Source organism: Amblyomma mixtum, chromosome 6 (genome assembly GCF_055824585.1).
Source record: "Amblyomma mixtum isolate Tamu chromosome 6, ASM5582458v1, whole genome shotgun sequence".
NCBI lineage: Eukaryota > Metazoa > Arthropoda > Arachnida > Ixodida > Ixodidae > Amblyomma > Amblyomma mixtum.
In genome coordinates this window covers 41,111,969-41,135,571 of record NC_143017.1, presented here as the reverse complement: position 1 = coordinate 41,135,571, position 23,603 = coordinate 41,111,969, and the positions used below count along the sequence as shown (strand labels likewise).

The 23,603-nt window shown below is 53.2% G+C and overlaps 1 pseudogene; it reads right to left on the bottom strand.

The window, feature by feature from the left end:
• Nucleotides 1-15,932: 15,932 nt before the first annotated feature.
• On the bottom strand, nucleotides 15,933-16,760 carry LOC149338819 (uncharacterized; annotated as a pseudogene).
• Nucleotides 16,761-23,603: the final 6,843 nt, after the last annotated feature.

Sequence of the window (23,603 nt, the reverse complement as noted above, 5' to 3'; positions counted from 1 at the left end):
ACATTGGCGGAATTTAGGGCAGGTGGGCTTCTTGTGGCCCCAGGTGAGGGCGACTTCCTGGGCCCACGAAATGAGTGCCAGTTGGATGCTCTTGCCTGGCCTTCTGAGGAGTTGGTGTGCGCTGCATACGTTGGCATTAACGTTGTGCCAGAAACGCGCCGCTGAAGCCCCAGGCTGTCGGCGTTCGTTGTGTTCATTGGGTTGGCGTTGACAACGTTTCACACACCGATCATTTTAAGGAAAGGAAATGAGTGTAATCGCTCCCTGGGTCAGTGGACGCCTGAATAATGGTCATAGGTACGTGTGATGATGAGAGAGAGATGTGGGCAGCAGGCATTGAAAAGATTGGACCAGAAACGCGGCGCTGAAACCATAGGCCATCGGCGTTGATTCTGTTCATTGGCGTTGGCATTGTCAACGTTTTACGCTCCGATCATTTTAAGGAAACGAAGGCGAGTGCGCGCGGCGAGGCACGTCAGCTGGGCGCAGTGACGTCACTTGCTCCTCGCGCATGCGCAGTTTGGTCGTGCAAGAGCACACGAAACAGCGAGACTGTGGGTAGTGTAGCTCACGCAGCAATGTATGGCTGCGCGCTGATGTTGCTTTCCCAATCCACTTGGTTTAACCAGAGCCAACCCGCAGCCAATTTTTCATACCTCATGGCGACCGGGCACCTACCGCCTTGAGGTAAGAAAAAATGACCCTCTAAAGAGTCGAAAAGCTTTCTTTTCAGCCTAAATTGGTCAAAAATATCTGACCTCAAGGAGGTAGGCGCCCGCTCAACGTAAGGTATGAAAAAGTAGCCTAATCACTTGGCAGTACATCACATGGACGATAGATGACGCTACCGAACCGATAAAGCTCGTTACTGAACATCTTCTAGACGGTGGCGGCATTTTTTATTGCGAAATGAATACTGCTCGAGGTTTCCGCTCTCGGCCGTCGTCCCGGAGAATCCACCATTGACCTTCAGCGTGACCTATGCGTGACGTCATACCAGCTGTGGAAAAGCGGGGCCCCAACTCGGCTTAGGCTTAGAAAAACTTTGTTATATCAGATAATCAGGACGGCGGCCTCGCCATCCCGTCCATGTCAGGCGGCCGAGATACCTTGGGACCGGGCGGCTTCGAAGGCATATCTGATGGTCTCTTTTTGTTCTTGGAGGTCCTGGCTGCATAGCAAAACCTCCCATGACTCCTCGCAATTCACTAAAGGTGTGGATTGGGCGCATGCCCACATCATATGGGCTAAGGTGGCTCGTTCTCCACAGGCCCTACATTTCCCGTCATTGAAGCTGGGCATGAACATACTCAGCGCGGCTGGATCGGAAAAGTGCCCACCTGCAACTGCCGCCATGCCACTTCCTCCTTCTTGCTCAGCTTCTTGTGCGGTGCGGAGTATTCTCTTCGACTAAGCATGTAGAACTGTGTGATATCGCGGAAAGAGTATAACCGCTCGTTTTTTGAAATGTGTCCCTCCACGGACGGAGTCGGTGAAATCGGCCGGAAGGTCAGTCCTCGGGCGAGCTCGTGGGCTCCCTCATTGCCTTGAAGGGTTTGGTGCGTAGGCTTCCAAAGCAAGAGGATTGGACTCTCAATTTTTCCGTTCGTCGTCGCGATCGTCCCAGCGAATCCTCCATGCCACAGCTGCGCGCCGGGGCCGCGAGGGGCGCTCGCTGTACGTGACGTCATGCCAGCTGTGGAAAAGCGCCCCCCTTCCCCCAACTCGGCTCGTCGCGATCGTCCCAGCGAATCCTCCACGCGCCGCTGCCGTGGGGGAGGCGCTCGCTCTACGTGACCAGCCAAACCAGGCGCAGCCAGGGCTATTGCTTTCCCAACTTACCGAGCTTTTATTGCGAAAGCAATAATAGCTGCACTTTCAGCCCGTCCCGTAGCGAGGCCGGTAGCTACCAATGACCTACCAATGACCTTAGCATATTAGATTGGATTGGATTCGATTGGATTCGATTGTATAACCGATGCATCACCACAAGCCTAACCCCAAGCACCACCACCAGCTGCACTACCAGCTGAACCATGGCGTAGGTACGGATATTGCCTTCGCAATTACCGGGCTTAACCCAGCTAAGCCACAGCCATTTTTTCCTCCCCTACCTAATGACTGGGCTAAAGTGTGCCAGTGAGATAGCCACCGCGCCATTTGAGGTCCTGAATAATTCCCATCATTCTGCAATGAAACTCGCGATGACGTAATACCAGAGATCCAAGGTTGTCGCTAGTGCAACTAAGAATCTCCTGGCTCTTTCATGTTGTACAGAGAAGCAGCCGAGTATGATGCAGCTGTACTTTAATTGGGCGCAGCATCATCATTGAACGTAGGCAAAGGAGTGTGTCTTAAGTGCCTAACTTTTATTGTATTCAAGGCTCCGCGTGTCTTCTTAAACTAATTTATTTGAAGTTATACAGAACTAAGAAATAAAAACATAACTCTCGGCAAAGTATCGTGTTCCTTCAGTGCATTCTAAAGTTGCTACAGTAAGCCGATAAAAATCTTTAGGACGCTTCGCCTTCCTCTTTGAGAGTTGGATAAAATTGGTAAATCGGTTTTTGAGGAAAGGAATTAGCGCACTATCTGCCTCACATGTCTCGGTGGACACCTGAACCGCGCTGTAAGGAAAGGGAGGCAAGTGGGAGGGAAAGAAGAAAGAGAGAAAGAGGCGCCGTAGTGGAGGTGTTTTTAGAGTGGGACGCTACAGCGTCTTGCAGCGCGGCCTGGGAGACTAGCGCTGCAAGGGAGCCTGTTGGAGAAATCGAAAATTGGTTTTTCGAGGAAAGGAAATGGCGCAGTAAGTCTCTCTTGTCTAGGTGGACACCCGATCTTCGCACGATATGCAACCCCTGATTGTAGGTATCCGGTTCCTCAATTATATGTCGCAGGTTCGAATCCCTGGCGAAAGATAGGCTTTAACTTAACTGGTAAGTTTATGCTACACGAAACGCTAAACCGTATGACACCACAGATAAAATTCTGCGGCAAAAAGTTGGCATTATATGATTTGTTCCGTCGCACGGTGCTCAGAACTAGTACGACGCAGACGGCTTTTCGACCGAACGAGCTGTATACGTTGTAGCTCAAATGGCTGGGGTTAAGCTCATCGCTCAGATAAGTCTCGTACGGGGCCCGGATGTTCTCGTTTGGGACCGTTGCGTAATTGCTGCCGGTCTTGCGAGGAGCGAGGCACTACCCGAAGCGGAACGGACCCCTGGACCCCGCCCCCAGCAGCAGGCGCCGCCCCCCTGGAGGATCGCCGTCCCGGCGCCGCGCTGCCCGCCGGCTGCCCGGGAGCCCCTTCCTGGACTGGTCCTGCTGTTCCAGGCCCCCCTGCTGCCACCATGCCAGCTTCCGGTCCTGCTGGTCCGGAGTTCCGGGCGCCTCCACCCAAGGCGCACTGCTTCACGTTCACGATGAACGTGGACGCCACGGCCGACGACATTGTCGACGGCAGTGAAAGCATCGTCGGCCCGAAAGGGCTCGAAAGCCTCCAACATCAAGGAGGGTTCAAGTTTTGTATCGCCGTGACCTCGGCTGCGGCGGCACAAAAGCTCCTCGCGGAGGGATCGTTCCCAGTGAACGGGACCTCTGTCCCAGTCTCTTCCGTGGGCCCCTCCGTGGTCCACGTAACTGCATTTCGGGTGTCGCGGTTCGTCGGGGACGCGGTGCTGGCCTCGGCACTGGGCCCCTACGGCAAGGTGCTCGAGATCTCTAATCCGACGCTGAAGGGGCGACGCCACGTGAGCAACGGCCAGCGCCTCGTCAGGATGGAGATGAAGCAGGCGGTACCTAATTTCATGTCCGTGCAGGGTCACCGCGTCATGTTCGACTACAGGGGCGTCCGAAAGGTCTGCTCACGCTGTGGCCAGGACGGACATGTGGGCGCGGCCTGCCGCACGCCGCGGTGCGCCTGCTGCGACGAGTTCGGGCTCGAAACGGCCGGATGCGAGGCGGCGTGCCGACGCTGCTCCGGAGCCCACGCCACGGCCGACTGCCTGCGGCCGCGCTCTTACTCGGCGGCGTCCGCTTCAGGGTCCCTCAGAAGAGCCGGCATCGTCAGCAGCGCAACCGCCGCAGGACTCAGTTCCTGCCCCCGCGACTGCGCCCCCTGCGGAGACCGCGCCTCGGCAGGACGGCGACACGCCCGCCACCCACGTGTCGGAAACCCCGGCCGGCCCGGAGCCTGCAGCCTCATCGCAGGAGCAGGCGGAGAACACCGCGGACACTGCGTCAACGGACTCGCTCACGTTTCCGTACATCGGCGACCTCCCGCCGATCTTCCTGACGAGCTCGCCAGATTCGTCCTCCTCTGGCGAGGACGACTCTTCCACCACTGCGGACGAGAGCGACGAAGCGCCCTCACGTAGCGCGACGCTCCGCCTTACCGGGCACGTCCCTTGCGAACAGCTCGGAGCGACCGACCTGCCGAGCGCCGCCGGCCCGCCTCGAGGTCCACGGCGCCGACCACCCCCAGAGGCCGCGGAGGGGAAGGCCCATGACTCCACCGACCGCAACCCGTGCACGACACCTTTTGACCATGCCTCGCAGGGTACGGTGAGAGATGCCACCGACTCTCTACCCTCCGCAGAACCCATGGACTTGAGTAGGGTCTCGGGGAAGCACGCATTGTCGCAGTCCGCGGACTCGGACGGCTCAGCCGATCCGTCCGTCCCCAAAAAGCTGGCGCGCGCGAGCGACTCCGCCAATGGCGGGGCCCCCTAAACTTGTCGGCGGAATGTCGGCGCCCTGCTTTTTCATCATGGCGACGGTGCTCCTCCTCTACCTGAACGTTCAGGGATTTCGGTCGCTGGATAAGCAAAGGGAGGTGATGCACTTAGCTCGCGCGCAGGGCGTCGACATTCTCTTCCTTCAGGAGCGCAACTTCCGCACCGCGCTTGATGTTACCAGCTTTAAGAATCGCTTCCTCGTGCCAGCATTCTTTTCGCTTACCGACGCAATGTCATGCGGTGTCGGTGTCGTATTTATCAATAGCTGTCTCCGTTCAGGCGCACATTGCACGTACGGCTTCGACGGTCGCACTTTGGCCGTCGATTTTTCCCTTAACTTAAGACGGGTGAGGGCATTGGTTGTGTACGCGCCGGCGCAACGAGGCGATTCTTCGTCGTTTTTCGAGACGCTCGATTGCTTTATGCTAGACTCCTACCCCACTTTCATAGTGGGCGACTTTAATTGTGTGCTCGACCCCTCACGTGATGTACGCGGCCCAGGTCAGGGTCGGCCTTACGCCGGCGCGCGCTCCCTGCGTGACCTATGCGCGCAGCTCCGTCTTTCCGACGCGTGGGTCTCGTCGCATGGCGACAACTTCGGAGCCACATGGGAAAGAGGGAGGTCGGCCAGTCGGCTCGACAAGTTTTTGCTCCCGCCCGTTCTCGCGCCATATGTAGCTTCATGCGAGGTGCTCGCGTTTCCCGCGGGCACTCCGCGCATCACCGACCATCGACCGCTGTCAGTAGTGCTGGATTTCGGCGGGTGCGCCCCACGAGCAGACTTGTGGCGAATGGACGTCAGCCTACTGACAGATTGGTCGAGTCTCACTTCGTTGCAGCGTGCGCTGGGTGCTCCGGGCGCGCGCGCTAACTCATCAGTGCCGTGGGACGAGCGGAAGGGCGAGTGGTGCGCACTCCTTATCGCGGAAGAGCACGCATCACCCGCGAACTTAACGAGAAGCTGGCTCGAATCCGCATAGTCAAGAGAGGCGCGCCGCTTACATTCGCAATGCGAGATTATTACAATTTATTGAAGGCTCGCTACGAGACGCTGCTGAGGCAATCGTCGCGCGCTGCCAGCCGAGCCCTCGTTCAGGGTGGGCCCGTAGCCGATCCATCGGTCCTGCGGCAGGTTCGCGCAGGCGCCCTCGATGAGGATGCGCCCGCATTCATTGCGGAGATCGCGCTGCCCAACGGGGCCGTGAGCAGCAGCACCACGGAGATACGCGAAATCCTCACACGTCACGTGTCCCAGCTTTTCGCATCCAGTGTTGAGCGGGCGGGCGACCCCGCGTTCCACGACGCACTCCGCGATTTTTGCCAGGGTCTCCTCGCAATCGAGGACGAGCTCTCGCAGCAGCTTTGCGCGCCGGCGACGCCAGACGAGCTCCGCGCCACGGTAGCTAGAATGAATGCTGCCTCGGCCCCCGAACCTGACGGTATCCCCGTCAGTTTCTACGCGAAGCTTTACGACGTTTTAGAGGGTCCCCTGCTCGATATGGTCAACAGCTTTTTGACGGACGGAGCTCGACCAGAGTCTTTGAGAGAGAGCCGAGTCACGCTCATTCTGAAGCCGGGCGAGTGCCCATCTGACCCGCAGGCGTGGCGTCCGATCACTCTGCTCAACGCAGACTACAAGATCGTGGCGTCACTGCTGGCGAACAGGTTGAGCGCGATTCTGTCCTCGGTGGTCAGCCCAGCGAAAACTTGTAGCGTGCCCGGCCGTTCGGTGTTTTGCGCTCTCGCACTTACTCGTGACTTGTTCACATTCACCTCGAGGGCGGGGATCCCGGGCTGCTTTGTCTCGCTTGACCAGTCCAAAGCTTTTGACCGTATCGAGCACCGGTACCTGCTAGGTGTGCTCGAGGCTTTTGGCTTTCCATCAGCCTTCGTAGCCAAAGTCGGGCTCCTCTACTCGGGGCTTACGGCCCGCCTGACCGTCAACGGAGCGATCAGCGCTCCCTTTTGTGTTTCCAGAGGGATCAGGCAAGGCTGCCCCTTGTCGCCCATGTTTTTCGTTCTCTGCCTCGATCCACTGTTGCGCCGCATTGCCGCGAGTCCGTCCGTGCGCGGTTTCCCGCTGCCGGTCCACGGCCAGGTGAAGGTCTCGGCATACGCCGACGATGTGTCCCTGTTCTTGCGGGACGAGGACAGCTACGTGGCGTTTTTGCGGCTGTTTGAAGTGTACAGCGAGCTGTCCGGTGCCCAGCTGAACAGGGGCAAGAGTAGGGCGTTGCGTTCTGGCGCGTTCTCCTCAGACCTGTTGCGCGACGTGCAGTGGGTTTCCGCCTTGAAGGTTTTAGGGGTTTATTTCCTCGCGTCCGGTGAGCCGGCTCGCGAGACGTGGACCCGGCTTAGAGAGACCGCCGAGAAACGGTTGTCAGTGGCGGCGCGATTCCGTCTCTCCCTCGCGGAGCGCGCATGTATCATCCGCGCGTCGGTATGCGCCCCACAGTACTATGTCGCACGCATCGCCCACCCACCCCGCACCTTCACACGCCGTTTGGCCACTTTATGTGGCTCGTTCTTTTGGGCAGGCAAGACGGAGTCTGTAGCGCGCGCGCTCCTCCGACTTCCTACTAACATGGGGGGATTCAGCATTCCCCACCTGCCCACATTCTGTAACGTGCTCGCGTTGCGGGCGACCAGCGACCTGGCTAACCAGGCCGGCTACCCGGGCAGGGCGCTCCTGTCATACCTACTCGGTACGTCGCGCTCCCTTTTCTTTCCCGAGCAGAGTGTCGGCCCGACAGCCTTCCAGCAGCCTCGGTTTTTCCAGCGAGTCTGCCAGACGCTCAGGTCCCTCACCGCAGCGCTGCCAGAGGTGGAGCTTTTTTCAACTCCCGCCTCTCGGGTATGCGAGCTCCTGGCCGTAAAAGAAGCCCCGCAGGAGAAATTGGCGCGAAGCAGAGAGGTGCGATAGCGGGACCTGACGTCGTTATCCCTTCCCGCAGACGTGCGAGACTTTGGCTGGCTCTGCGAGACTTTGGCTGATCGTGAAAAGGAGCTGCGGGAAATCACACGTCAACTTAACCTCGTAAGAATGAAAACAATTCGCTCTAGGTTAAGTGTTTTCAAGACAGGCGATAATATCAGGACATTTCTTCAAAATTTTGAAGGCATTTGTACGGAGGAGCAGTTAGACCGGGGTTATTGGTCAGTTATGCTGCTAGCTTTCCTCCCGTGGGAAGTCGCTGATGTACTTGCGCGCCTATCGGACGAGGACGCGGAAAATTATGGAAAAGCTAAAAGTGCGCTTTTCATGTGCTTTGGAATTCCCGCAGAAGTCGATCTCGAAACCCAAAGTGACTGGTATGGTACACCATGGCAGTGTCAACGACCGACCTAGGAGCTCCGCTCAGTCGCCGAAAGACAAAAGAGCTGCTCAGAAGTGCCGGGATAGGGCAGATTTGGCTCTAGAAAAAGAGGCTACTTCAGCAGCAGTGACCGATGATTTAGGTCAAAAATCTAGAGAACAGTGCAGATCCGCAAGCCGTGAGGGCTCGGGGGATAGTGTAGGCACTGAAGCTAGAAATGAAGAAAAGTGCAGATCCGCCAGCCGCGAGGGCTCGGGGGATTGTGAAGGCACTCACGCTAGCAATGAGAAAAAGTGCAGATCCGCAAGCCGTGAGGGCTCGAGGGATAGTGTAAGCACTACGGCTAGGAATGAGGAAAAGTGCAGACCCGCAAGCGGCGAGGGCTCGGGGGATATTGTAGGCACTAAGGCTGGCGAAAAGTGCATATCCGCAAGCCGTAAGGGCCCAGGGGATAATGTAGGCACTGCTAGCAGTAAGGAAAGGTGCAGCGCGGCGGTTTTGAGCCCAGAGGAGCGTGCACTTTCCGGGAAGAAGGCGGTCGTCTCTAACCCTGAGGCAGATGCTCTGTTGATAAGTGAGGTTGATTGCTGCGATCGAGAGGGTAGCACACACGACAAAAGCGCTACGTTAGATGAACAGCGTGGTTCAGGTCAAGTTGCAGGCCAGAGCGTTAGTGTCGTAGGCTCGAACAGCAAGCCTCGAGAGAGCACATTATACTCAGGAGAGAGTAAAGTGCCGATGAGACAGTCAGATACTACGACATGCAGTGATTCGCCGAAAGCACGGGCCCATTGTTCAAAATCAAGGGGTAAATGCGGCTCGTTGCTGCGTCAGAGAGAAGATGCGGAGAGCGAGGACACCGCGAGAAAGGGAGGCGCGCAGGGCCGATCTGCTAAGGCAGTTTTTAGAAGGTGGCCGCGCGCAGGGAGAACCAAGCGAGAGCGTGCTCTCCTGAGAACAGAGACAGTACGCGCCAAAGACACTGGAAAGCTAAAGGCCAGCCAACAGTGCAATCGCCCAAGACGGTCACCGCGGCACGCCAGATGCGACAGGCGCCGCACGAGGGCCAGAATGACTCGGCGAGTTCAGACACAGCGAAAGCCACCTGACCCATTGTGGCGACGCTGCGGTAGTTCTTGCGGGACGAGCGAAGCTTGTAGCAGGCCCCAGAGAAGCAAGCATAGCTACCACCCGAAAGAGCGCAGCAGAACGCGTTTCATCTAAGGCCATTCTTGAATCGAGGGGGGAATGCTCGTAGGCATTGCTTTCTTAGACCGTCCCCCTCCCGCATTCTTTTCAAGTCCTGCTCAGGTGGTGGAGACGCGCGACCGGGGTGCGGAAAAAATCAATGTCGCGTGGCGTCTGGAGCCCGAAGAGGTGAACGCGCACTTAAGCCCTTCGGCTTTTGTCGGGTCTCGGCGGCCCAAGCTTCTGTCAGTCTGCGACCGCGCCGAGCGTGGCTCAAGAATAGGACCCTTCGTGTCGCGACGGGGGTAGTTAGCAGATTCCGAGAATGAGTCTCTGCTGTTTACTTCTTCTTTTTTCTCTTTTGCTGCTGCCGAAGAACTTTTGAGTATGTGTAGTTTTGGTATGGTCATTGTTAACTTTTGCAGCAGTGGTCGTACATTTCTTTTAATGCTAATTGTTTGACAATGCCCAGGTAGTGCTATGTATAGCAGCGTGTGTTGTCACGCGGAAATGCTGGAAAGACGGGCCATTGTAGGACACTGGCATAAGTGCCAGGAGTCTCTTTGTTTAAGGATTAGACAGATTAATGTGAGTTGGGCTCCGATATTGAGGGAAGCTTTGCCAGGTTGAGCAAAGGTGACGGCACTATGCGGTCATGCAAATGAAGGGAAGTAAGCAAGAAGTAATGCCCTTGGGCCTTTAAGGATGAAATAAATGAAATGAAATGAAATTCTAGTGGTAATTACGAGTTGAACTCCATTACAAAGAGGGCGAGAAAATTGAGACGCGAGGGCCTCAGCACGTGTTTTCTCCGTGGCCCTATTGGAAGTGCTTAAAGTTCCCGAGAAAAAAAAAAAGTTTGGATTTGTTTTCTCTGCATTTGCATCTCTGAAGCGTCACCGTTTTCTTCTCTTTGTCGTCCAGTTGGAGCGGTTTTGTTTGATCAAAATTCGGAAGCGAGTGGCTTCCATTACAAAAGAAAACAAAATTGGCTCAACTAGGTCCGGTAGGCCAGCTTTCCAGGCATGCGCTTTCGAGCGAGGGCTGTGGTGTGTATCAAAATTTACAGCCTTTGTTAAACCTTATCCGAAAACCTGGTGTTTCTCTGAGGTTGGCCGTGTGCTGCCCTGCTGGAGGTATGGGCTTAGCGTAGGCCTGATCACTAATGCTCTGTTTCGAGGACCACTGCAAGATGTGCAGGGCTTCCTGGCCGACCTGTCGAGCAGAAGGACTCGGACGCTGACGTACATTCGTGGTGCACCGATCAGCTGCAACCACTTCGTGACGTCTTCTTGGCGGCGGACGGACTGTAATGATCGGAGGCCCAGCCAGCGGAGAACGGCGAGACAATCAGGCGCCGTCAGGTATGCGGCCAAAAGCGTTGCTGTTTCTCGGCGTTGGCGTGGACAAAAGCTCTAATCCCCTTCGCCGGCGATGCTTAATGCGGCTCTGGTGCCGGAATGCGCTCCTGGGGACTGGCAGCGGAAACAGGCGAGCCAGCCGGGCGCCATCAGGCCACTGCGGCCAAAGCGCTGCTGCTCGGGGAAGACAAAAGAGACACTGCGTGGGGCAGCTACTGGCGACGGCGTCGGCGTACACAAAGGCGTCTAATCCCCTTCGCCGGGGAGGCTGAGTGCGGCGCTTCTCCCGTACTGCCGTGGACCGACGGACGAGACCAAGTGGCGACGACGGCGGGGCTCCTTCTCCGCGTCTTCTTCTTTCAACGTGGTGTCGACTCCCGCTAGTCGTAACTTGCGCTCCACCTTTTCATGCCGCCGCTTGGAGAGACGTTGTTCACGCACTTCGGCAGTGTCCGACGAAAGCTTAGCACTCTCGGGCTTCATTCTTACGTAGACGGGCTGCCTCACGTAAAGCAATGACTTCGGGATCGGTTGAAGCCGCTTCCAGTAGCTCCTGAAGATGCCGTTCACATACACGCGGCCACCGGCCGCTTCTTCTCCAATTGCGCCTTCGCAAGCGAGTTGTTGTTGTTGTGACTGAGAGAAGGATGAAAAGGAAATTGCACGGGCCTGCCTACTGGCTCAAGCCGAGCCACCACCGCTGCCTCGTGCAGATAGAGGAGAGCCAGAAGATCAGAGGAAAGAGAAAAAGGAAAGAAAAGACGCGTGTCGCAGCAACAACTGTGTCCGCCGGAACGGACGCTGCTCAAAAAACAGATAAGCGGCCGAAGCGAGAACAGATTCCTTCGCAAGCGAGCGGCTGCCCCACGTCTTATATCCCCTTTGTGGCGCAGCAGCTGACAGCGCCGCGCATGCGCATTGAGGCCCACAGCTAGTTGTGACGTCGCGCGCGGCGCTGCGCGGAGACCGGCGCCGTGGTTTCCATGGTTACGGCGCGTGCGCAGTATGGGACTCCGACGACCACCCGAAATGCGCCGCTGACTAGCCTAGTGCAGCTTTCGTAACAAAAGGAAAAGATTTTTGCTAGCCCCGGCATCTGCCATCACTACGGGAAGCACCTGAGCTAGGGCAGCGGAAATAGGATAGCAGGCAGACTGGAAAAATGAAATGAGAGGTTAACAGTTAACCTACAGCCTACATAGATTTGAATCCTTGAATATCGCGAAATTCTCAAAAAAGTACTGCAGCTGCCCTTTAAATGCAGTTCACATTCCCCAGACATCCAGCTAGGGAATCTGATCTCTGGTTGAGCGTCCAATGGGGTGCTAGCGTCTTCTTAGGCTCCGCCGTCCCCACGTGGCCGCGCACACCGCACAGACACACACACACGGGCAAGGAGGAACTTGGCGTCTCTCAGTCGCGAACTGTTTGACCAGGCCCAAAGTCGTTGCTGCTCTGTGATGATTCTGATCGATGGGGACGCGAGCGCTGACCGCTCACACCGGTGACCTCTTCAGGGACAAATCAGCCGTGTCGCCCTTCCGCCTTGTCGGATCCTCAGGGCGCACGCGGGCACATAGTTGGCGGCGCCGTCGCCCCGCCGTCGTCGCCACTTGGTCTCGTCCGTCGGTCCACGGCAGTACGGGAGAAGCGCCGCACTCAGCCTCCCCGGCGAAGGGGATTAGACGCCTTTGTGTACGCCGACGCCGTCGCCAGTAGCTGCCCCACGCAGTGTCTCTTTTGTCTTCCCCGATCAGCAGCGCTTTGGCCGCAGTGGCCTGATGGCGCCCGGCTGGCTCGCCTGTTTCCGCTGCCAGTCCCCAGGAGCGCATTCCGGCACCAGAGCCGCATTAAGCATCGCCGGCGAAGGGGATTAGAGCTTTTGTCCACGCCAACGCCGAGAAACAGCAGCGCTTTTGGCCGCATACCTGACGGCGCCTGATTGGCTCGCCGTTCTCCGCTGGCTGGGCCTCCCATCATTACAGTCCGTCCGCCGCCAAGAAGACGTCACGAAGTGGTTGCAGCTGATCGGTGCACCACGAATGTACGTCAGCGTCCGAGTCCTTCTGCTCGACAGGTCGGCCAGGAAGCCCTGCACATCTTCAATTCAATTTATTTCCCAGAAGGTTCTGGTCGGCTGACTGGGCTAAAAGCTGTGCGTAAACAGCTTGACGAGGCCCCAGCCAGCCGTTACAAGGCATAACAGCACACATTAAAAGAATATTCATATACATAGAGAAGCAAATAGTTGATACAACAAGGAAACAAAAGAGTATCATGGATTCAAGTAAAGGCAGTGAACATATAGTTATATTAAGAGGAAACCAAAAATATCAATTCGGCAAATAACACTAACTGCAAGAAAATATACATACAATCAACTCAATAAATGACAGCAAATCTTACATACTTTATTAACGCTTTAAACGAGAAATTTCTTAAACAAACTGAGGAAAATTGGAGAGAAATTTTCAACTAAGAGAAAGAACATCAGGTTACATCATTACAAAATAATGACGTAGTGTAGCTTTGGTAGATTTATTCGTGTCTTTGTATTTGTTGAGAATTGTGGGAAGATTGTATTCTAGTGCCTGTAGCCTGTAGTCTGTTCGAAAAAACGGTACTAGCCATTTGTCTGTGTTGCGTGTGTTTACTGGATGGCTATTTTCTTTTAGCAGTGTGGTACCTTCTACCATTGATCTGAAGCTGGAAGGGAAATAGTATGACAACATAATTCGCAATTCGTACATATTTTGAATCCTTACAATATTATGCGCCTGGAGAGCTTGTCGAGTATGACCTAAGTAATCAAGATTCGCAATATGACGAATGGCTTTCTTTTGGAGCAGTGAAATTTTCTCTATGTTTGTTTTAGTAGTTGTGAGCCACACTAAAGAACAGTAATTGATGCGTGAGGCAAACAGCGCATTATATATCTGAAGTTTTATTTTACAAGGAAGAAAAGTGCGGCAGCGGCAGATTGCGCCTGTCACTGACGAGAGACTATTAGTTAACTTTTGAACGTGTGAATCCCAAGTAAGGTTAGAAGAAAATGTTACACCAAGTATGGTGTGTTCATGAACGATTTCAATTTTCTCACCAGCACAGGTAATAACACCTTCAAACCTGATAGCCTTGTTTTTTGGTCGAAATACCATCACTTTTGATTTTGTAGGATTGATTTTGAGTATATTAGCACCACACCACTTCTGAAGAGTATCAAGCAATTGGTTACATTTGATCATTAGTTTAGTTACATCTACACCAGAGAATAGTACTGTGCAATCATCAGCATATATAATGAATTTTAAGGTCTTATCAATGTTTACAATACTGTTGATATACACATTGAATAATAAAGGGCCCAGCACGCTACCCTGCGGTACACCTCTGATGATTGGTAAAAAGGACGATTGATGGTTGGCAAGATATACGCATTGCTGCCTGTTTGATAAGTAGGACTGTAATAAGGATAGAGGCTTACCCCTGATACCGTAAGCTGAAAGCTTATGAGTTAGAATATCATGGTCCAGAGAATCGAAAGCTTTACTGAAGTCGATGAAAAGGCTGACAGTTATTAGTTTGTTTTCAAAATTTTTCACTATGTATTCCTTAAGTTCTAATAGTGCTAATTCAGTAGAGCGTCCTTTCCTGAAGCCAAACTGTGCATTAGAAATTAGGTGGAACTTTTCAAAGAATTTGTTAAAGCGGTCATATATCTTTTCAAATCCTTTTCCAAATGTAGGTATTATAGATATTGGGCGGTAATTTTTTCGCACGTTTTTATCCCCTCCTTTGTATACAACAGACACCCGGGACTTTTTCATCGCATTTGGAAATTCCCCGGATTCAAGAGAAAGATTGAATATATACGTTAGTACTGGTGTTAGGTATTCTATAACATACTTGATAGGCTTAATTTGGAGGTTATCAATATCAAGGGCTTTGCTGTTTTTTAGTGACATAAATGTTCTATAAACCTCTGCTTCATCTGTTGGTGTAAGAAATATACTTTCGGCGCATGAACAACTTAAATCTTCGTTTATTTGTGAATTTTTGTGTTGTAGTGCAGTTCCAAAGAAGTGCTTATTGAAAAAGTCTGCAAGACCTCGACCGGTAATTATCTGGTCTTCGTGAGTTATTTTATCAGGTAATAAATCCTTCCTGTCTCTACCCAGAACATTATTGATTACTTTCCAGGCTGCGGCCGGCTGTTGTTTACCAATACGTGCAAAGAGATTTTCAAAGTAAGCAACTTTTGCCCGCCGAAGCTCAGAATTCAGCTTGTTTCTGACCACTTTGAAATTTTTCAAAGCATCAGGATTTCGCGTCGTTAGAAAAGTGTGAAAAAGTGTATTTTTTCTCTTTATAGTCTTTAAGTGGTCGGTTGTTACCCACGGCTTTCTTATCTTCTTTGATGGAGTAAAAGTTTTGATAGGAAAGTGTTTGGAATAGATTGTGGAAAATATCTCGAGAAATTGTACATATGCATCGTTTACATTTAACTTGTCATACACAGAAGACCAGTCTTGGAAACTAATGTCTATTTCGAAAGCCTCTAAAGCACACTGAGGCATATATTGTACGGTTATTTGTTCAGAACGTTTTTTAGGTTTTGGTAATGAGTCATAGAACATAAAGATGGGACAATGATCACTAACATCCGATGCTATAGTACCAGCACTAAAAACAGAAGTTTCTGAGTTTGTTATAAACAAATCTAAAGCAGATGAAGTAGACACAGTAACACGAGTCGGTGTATTGATAACACTTATGAATCCCAACGACTGAAGTTGAATAGTGAAATCAATGACAGTTGAAGTATTATCGAGGGTATTTATATTGAAGTCACCTCCGCATGTTAGCTGAAAATTATTGCTTCGAACATATTCTAGGAGTAGGTCAAAATATTTCATAAAAGATTTCATGTTTCCCTTCGGTGGACGATACATGACCGTGATAACCTCTAGCCCAGCCTTCACAGTCAAACATTCATAATCATTGGTAATTTCACAAAATTCAGGCAGTAATTCACAATCTTTACATCTTTGGACATGGAGCGCTACACCACCACCTCGTCTATCTTTGCGATTGTTAAAGAATCTGTCATACCCATCAAGATGGAGCATGTCACAGCCATCATAGTACCAGGTCTCGGAGATCATTATGGTGGTATATTTAAAAGGAAATTGACTTAACAAATGTGTGATGTCATCTTGTTTACCATGTACAGAACGAGCATTGATGTGCAAGACTGTTTGAAGAGAGGGTGGTTGAGGACGTATGCACCCAGGTAGGACGAAGCTGTGACAATCCATCTCGACCGATTTAACAAGCAACAATAACGCACTAAAGCGCTAAAGCTGTCTAGGACTCATTCGATTTTCACAAGGTCAGCCTCACAAGTGATCTGAACAACATCAGAAGATTCTGTTTGCTTAGCAAAAATTTTTCCATTCAGAGTCCACACCGACTTCCATTTGTGCTCATACTTCCGCTTTACAGTCATACCCAGGAGTCTCTTTAGGGCCGGGCAGAGGTGCTCATTTATATATACTGGGGCGGCATTACTGATCCCAATATCCTCATTGGTCAGTCGGGCCTTTTTTCCTTTCCTAAGTATGCTGTCGCGTTTTGAACGAGATTTGAATTGGACAATGATGTTTGATTTGTCAGCATCTCTTGTTGGAACTCGATGGCAGGATTCAATGTCATCCTCACTGATTGGCTCTTTGATTGCTTCTCCAACCCCTTGAACAATCTGCAGGACATTCTCATCATCCTGTTTTACTACACCTTGGATTTCAATATTCATGTTTCGAGAATACTGCTCCATGTGAACAATGCGTCTTATAGCTTCATCATGTTTTTTTTCTAATGATACGCACTTCACCTTAAGTGCTTCATTCTCTTTTTCGAGCTTAGCGTTCTTTGAGATTTCAGCCTCAAGTTTTTGTTTCAGCTCTTCCATAGAGTCATGAGCAAACTCAAGGCTCGTTGTCATGTTACGTTGTTCAGCCTTTAGTTCTCTAATTTCGTTTCGAAGATCCCTTTCAATGCACTCTCGCGAAGTTTTTATTTCCTGTTTGAAGTCTTCTTTAATTTTCACTAACTCAGCCTTCAGCTCCTCTAAGCTTAGCAACTTCTTTCGCCATGTCACGTTCAAGGCCTATTGCACAAAAAGTGGTCCTCGCAGTGGTCCTTGCAGTGGTCCTCGAAACAGAGCATTAGTGATCAGGCCTACGCTAAGCACATACCTCCAGCAGGGCAGCACACGGCCAACCTCAGAGAACCACCAGGTTTTCGGATAAGGTTAAACAAAGGCTGTAAATTTTGATAAACACCACAGCCCTCGCTCGAAAGCGCATGCCTGGAAAGCTGGCCTACCGGACCTAGTTGAGCCAATTTTGTTTTCTTTTGTAATGGAAGCCACTCGCTTCCGAATTTTGATCAAACAAAACCGCTCCAACTGGACGACAAAGAGAAGAAAACGGTGACGCTTCAGAGATGCAAATGCAGAGAAAACAAATCCAAACTTTTTTTTTTCTCGGGAACTTTAAGCACTTCCAATAAGGCCACGGAGAAAACACGTGCTGAGGCCCTCGCGTCTCAGTTTTCTCGCCCTCTTTGTAATGGAGTTCAACTCGTAATTACCACTAGAATTACGAACGTGCTTACTTCCCTTCATTTGCATGACCGCATAGTGCCGTCACCTTTGCTCAACCTGGCAAAGCTTCCCTCAATATCGGAGCCCAACTCACATTAATCTGTCTAATCCTTAAACAAAGAGACTCCTGGCACTTATGCCAGTGTCCTACAATGGCCCGTCTTTCCAGCATTTCCGCGTGACAGCACACGCTGCTATACATAGCACTACCTGGGCATTGTCAAACAATTAGCATTAAAAGAAATGTACGACCACTGCTGCAAAAGTTAACAATGACCATACCAAAACTACACATACTCAAAACTTCTTCGGCAGCAGCAAAAAAGAAAAAAGAAAAAGTAAACAGCAGAGACTCATTCTCGGAATCTGCTAACTACCCCCGTCGCGACACGAAGGGTCCTATTCTTGAGCCACGCTCGGCGCGGTCGCAGATTGACAGAAGCTTGGGCCGCCGAGACCCGACAAAAGCCGAAGGGCTTAAGTGCGCGTTCACCTCTTCGGGCTCCAGACGCCACGCGACATTGATTTTTTCCGCACCCCGGTCGCGCGTCTCCACCACCTGAGCAGGACTTGAAAAGAATGCGGGAGGGGGACGGTCTAAGAAAGCAATGCCTACGAGCATTCCCCCCTCGATTCAAGAATGGCCTTAGATGAAACGCGTTCTGCTGCGCTCTTTCGGGTGGTAGCTATGCTTGCTTCTCTGTGGCCTGCTACAAGCTTCGCTCGTCCCGCAAGAACTACCGCAGCGTCGCCACAATGGGTCAGGTGGCTTTCGCTGTGTCTGAACTCGCCGAGTCATTCTGGCCCTCGTGCGGCGCCTGTCGCATCTGGCGTGCCGCGGTGACCGTCTTGGGCGATTGCACTGTTGGCTGGCCTTTAGCTTTCCAGTGTCTTTGGCGCGTACTGTCTCTGTTCTCAGGAGAGCACGCTCTCGCTTGGTTCTCCCTGCGCGCGGCCACCTTCTAAAAACTGCCTTAGCAGATCGGCCCTGCGCGCCTCCCTTTCTCGCGGTGTCCTCGCTCTCCGCATCTTCTCTCTGACGCAGCAACGAGCCGCATTTACCCCTTGATTTTGAACAATGGGCCCGTGCTTTCGGCGAGTCACTGCATGTCGTAGTATCTGACTGTCTCATCGGCACTTTACTCTCTCCTGAGTATAATGTGCTCTCTCGAGGCTTGCTGTTCGAGCCTACGACACTAACGCTCTGGCCTGCAACTTGAACTGAACCACGCTGTTCATCTAACGTAGCGCTTTTGTCGTGTGTGCTACCCTCTCGATCGCAGCAATCAACCTCACTTATCAACAGAGCATCTGCCTCAGGGTTAGAGACGACCGCCTTCTTCCCGGAAAGTGCACGCTCCTCTGGGCTCAAAACCGCCGCGCTGCACCTTTCCTTACTGCTAGCAGTGCCTACATTATCCCCTGGGCCCTTACGGCTTGCGGATATGCACTTTTCGCCAGCCTTAGTGCCTACAATATCCCCCGAGCCCTCGCGGCTTGCGGGTCGGCACTTTTCCTCAATCCTAGCCGTAGTGCTTACACTATCCCTCGAGCCCTCACGGCTTGCGGATCTGCACTTTTTCTCATTGCTAGCGTGAGTGCCTTCACAATCCCCCGAGCCCTCGCGGCTGGCGGATCTGCCCTTTTCTTCATTTCTAGCCTCAGTGCCTACACTATCCCCCGAGCCCTCATGGCTTGCGGATCTGCACTGTTCTCTAGATTTTTGACCTAAATCATCGGTCACTGCTGCTGAAGTAGCCTCTTTTTCTAGAGCCAAATCTGCCCTATCCCGGCACTTCTGAGCAGCTCTTGTGTCTTTCGGCGACTGAGCGGAGCTCCTAGGTCGGTCGTTGACATTGCCATGGTGTACCATACCAGTCACTTTGGGTTTCGAGATCGACTTCTGCGGGAATTCCAAAGCACATGAAAAGCGCACTTTTAGCTTTTCCATAATTTTCCGCGTCCTCGTCCGATAGGCGCGCAAGTACATCAGCGACTTCACACGGGAGGAAAGCTAGCAGCATAACTGAGCAATAACCCCGGTCTAACTGCTCCTCCGTACAAATGCCTTCAAAATTTTGAAGAAATGTCCTGATATTATCGCCTGTCTTGAAAACACTTAACCTAGAGCGAATTGTTTTCATTCTTACGAGGTTAAGTTGACGTGTGATTTCCCGCAGCTCCTTTTCACGATCAGCCAAAGTCTCGCAGAGCCAGCCAAAGTCTCGCACGTCTGCGGGAAGGGATAACGACGTCAGGTCCCGCCATCGCACCTCTCTGCTTCGCGCCAATTTCTCCTGTGGGGCTTCTTTTACGGCCAGGAGCTCGCATACCCGAGAGGCGGGAGTTGAAAAAAGCTCCACCTCTGGCAGCGCTGCGGTGAGGGACCTGAGCGTCTGGCAGACTCGCTGGAAAAACCGAGGCTGCTGGAAGGCTGTCGGGCCGACACTCTGCTCGGGAAAGGAAAGGGAGCGCGACGTACCGAGTAGGTATGACAGGAGCGCCCTGCCCGGGTAGCCGGCCTGGTTAGCCAGGTCGCTGGTCGCCCGCAACGCGAGCACGTTACAGAATTTGGGCAGGTGGGGAATGCTGAATCCCCCCATGTTAGTAGGAAGTCGGAGGAGCGCGCGCGCTACAGACTCCGTCTTGCCTGCCCAAAAGAACGAGCCACATAAAGTGGCCAAACGGCGTGTGAAGGTGCGGGGTGGGTGGGCGATGCGTGCGACATAGTACTGTGGGGCGCATACCGACGCGCGGATGATACATGCGCGCTCCGCGAGGGAGAGACGGAATCGTGCCGCCACTGACAACCGTTTCTCGGCGGTCTCTCTAAGCCGGGTCCACGTCTCGCGAGCCGGCTCACCGGACGCGAGGAAAGAAACCCCTAAAACCTTCACGGCGGAAACCCACTGCACGTCGCGCAACAGGTCTGAGGAGAACGCGCCAAAACGCAACGCCCTACTCTTCCCCTGTTCAGCTGGGCACCGGAAAGCTCGCTGTACACTTCAAACAGCCGCAAAAACGCCACGTAGCTGTCCTCGTCCCGCAAGAACAGGGACACATCGTCGGCGTATGCCGAGACCTTCACCTGGCCGTGGACCGGCAGCGGGAAACCGCGCACGGACGGACTCGCGGCAATGCGGCGCAACAGTGGATCGAGGCAGAGAACGAAAAACATGGGCGACAAGGGGCAGCCTTGCCTGATCCCTCTGGAAACACAAAAGGGAGCGCTGATCGCTCCGTTGACGGTCAGGCGGGCCGTAAGCCCCGAGTAGAGGAGCCCGACTTTGGCTACGAAGGCTGATGGAAAGCCAAAAGCCTCGAGCACACCTAGCAGGTACCGGTGCTCGATACGGTCAAAAGCTTTGGACTGGTCAAGCGAGACAAAGCAGCCCGGGATCCCCGCCCTCGAGGTGAATGTGAACAAGTCACGAGTAAGTGCGAGAGCGGAAAACACCGAACGGCCGGGCACGCTACAAGTTTTCGCTGGGCTGACCACCGAGGACAGAATCGCGCTCAACCTGTTCGCCAGCAGTGACGCCACGATCTTGTAGTCTGCGTTGAGCAGAGTGATCGGACGCCACGCCTGCGGGTGAGATGGGCACTCGCCCGGCTTCAGAATGAGCGTGACTCGGCTCTCTCTCAAAGACTCTGGTCGAGCTCCGTCCGTCAAAAAGCTGTTGACCATATCGAGCAGGGGACCCTCTAAAACGTCGTAAAGCTTCGCGTAGAAACTGACGGGGATACCGTCAGGTTCGGGGGCCGAGGCAGCATTCATTCTAGCTACCGTGGCGCGGAGCTCGTCTGGCGTCGCCGGCGCGCAAAGCTGCTGCAAGAGCTCGTCCTCGATTGCGGGGAGACCCTGGCAAAAGTCGCGGAGTGCGTCGTGGAACGCGGGGTCGCCCGCCCGCTCAACACTGGATGCGAAAAGCTGGGACACGTGACGTGTGAGGATTTCGCATATCTCCGTGGTGCTGCTGCTCATGGCCCCGTTGGGCAGCGCGATCTCCGCAATGAATGCGGGTGCATCCTCATTCAAATGCTATTTCAAATGCTCTATTTCAAATGCTAGCCCAAAAATACTTCGCATGCTTTACTTGCACGTTTCACACATTCGACCCTCTTAAGCTCGTTGATTTCTAAAACCTATGCAGTTTCCCTTCAAGCAGCAATCTGTGGGGTGGCCGATGATCCTCCCCCATTTTCTGACTTTGGTCTCCTTGCTACTGTACATAATGTAAAATAAACCTTCAAGCTTGCTATCCCTCCCGAAGGCTTCCCTCCGTAGTCTGCCTGCTTCGTCCCAATGCGGTGAAGACCCTGGTCCCGATCCCCGAGCACATCAACTGGTGGCAGCGGTGGGATGGTGCTGCCCCGGCCACATCAATAGGCAGGGCGCAGCATTCCGCGCAGCGGCTGCGGCGTCGGAGAAGCACGCTGCTGCAGCTGCTGCGAGTCACGTGGTACGTCAGGCGGTTACCTACGCAGCTCCGCTCCTCCTGTTTAAGGTCATTCGTGCAGAGAGCGAAACCGCCGCCTAGCTTTAAAAATGGCTGCCGGTTTAGCATTGCTGAGCACGAGATTGTGCGGAAGCACAGTTTTTTGCGATGGGCACAACCGTCACATAGTTTACCTTCTAGCCCGATCGGGCGTTTACTTACACAGGCAGCCAGTTAAGCGCCTCTCCTTTCCTCACCATCAACGCAATATAAACCTTGCGCTGATTTCGAGAAAAGAAAGACGCATAACGACCTCAACGTACATGCGTTAATGTGTAAATAGAGTACTTTTGTATAGTACCGCTCTCCACCGTCCCCCCCTCCGTCCCCCACAAGCACATCCTTTCTGGCTGTCCCCTGAACTGTTAACCTCTCATTTCATTGCTATCCTATTTCCGCTGCCCTAGCTCAGGTGCTTCCCGTAGTGATGGCAGATGCCGGGGCTAGCAAAACTCTTTTCCTTTTGTTACGAAAGCTGCACTAGGCTAGTCAGCGGCGCATTTCGGGTGGTCGTCGGAGTCCGATGCTGCGCACGCGCCGTAACCATGGAAACCACGGCGCCGGTCTCCGCGCAGCGCCGCGCGCGACGTCACGACTAGCTGTGGGCCTCAATGCTCATGCGCGGCGCTGTCAGCTGCTGCGCCACAAAGGGGATATAAGACGTGGGGCAGCCGCTCGCTTGCGAAGGAATCTGTTCTCGCTTCGGCGAGCGCGGCTTCGGCCGCTTATCTGTTTTTTGAGCAGCGTCCGTTCCGGCGGACACAGTTGCTGCGACGCGCGTCTTTTCTTTCCTTTTTCTCTTTCCTCTGATCTTCTGACTCTCCTCTATCTGCACGAGGCAGCGGTGGTGGCTCGGCTTGAGCCACGCGAAGGTAATATTCATACCTAAACCCAACAAACCACTTACACTTCAAAACCTTCGCCCTATTTCGCCAACCTCATGCCTTGGGAAGCTCCTAGAGCATGTTGTGTTAGCGAGACTCACCAGTCACATGGCGGACAACAATCTTTACCCGCATAGCATGGTAGGGTTTCGCCCCCATCTATCCGCACAGGACGCTATGCTGCAACTCTCACACGACATTTTCGACCCGCTTCTTCCGGGTCACACCAAGGCAGTCTTAGCTTTGGATCTCTCCAAAGCTTTTGATCGCATTGAACATCAGGCGATCATGACTGCTCTATCCCCCTTGAATGTGGGTGTGCGCACGTATGCCTACATTCAAGCATTCCTCACTGACCGCGCAGCTGAGATACACTTCGGCCCTCTGTCTTCCCCCTCCTACACTCTTCAGAGTATCGGCACCCCTCAAGGGTCCGTCCTTTCTCCCTTTCTCTTTAACATTACCCTCATCCCCCTCGCAGGAAAATTGGCCACTATTCCCCACCTGAAGCACACTCTTTATGCCGACGATATCACCCTGTGGACCACTCACGGCAGTGACGGAGACATAGAGAACACCTTACAGGAAGCAGCCACCCTCACCCAAAATTACGCACGGACCATCGGACTGTCTTGCTCCCCAGAGAAGTCCGAACTCTTCCTCATCCGGCCTAAGAACCACCGCTGCCCCCGCTCCCCCATTGCCATTGAACTGAATGGTGACCCGGTACCTGAGGTTGGAACCCTCCGTGTATTGGGCCTGCACATCCAGAACGATGGCAAAAACACCACCACCCTCAAGAAACTCAAGCAGGTTGTAGTCGCGATATCGCACCTCATCCGCAGGGTTTCGGGACGTCATAGAGGCATGAAGGAGCGCGACCTATGTCGCCTCATTCATGCCTTTGTCCTGAGCCGTGTGCTGTACACTACCCCATATTTACACCTA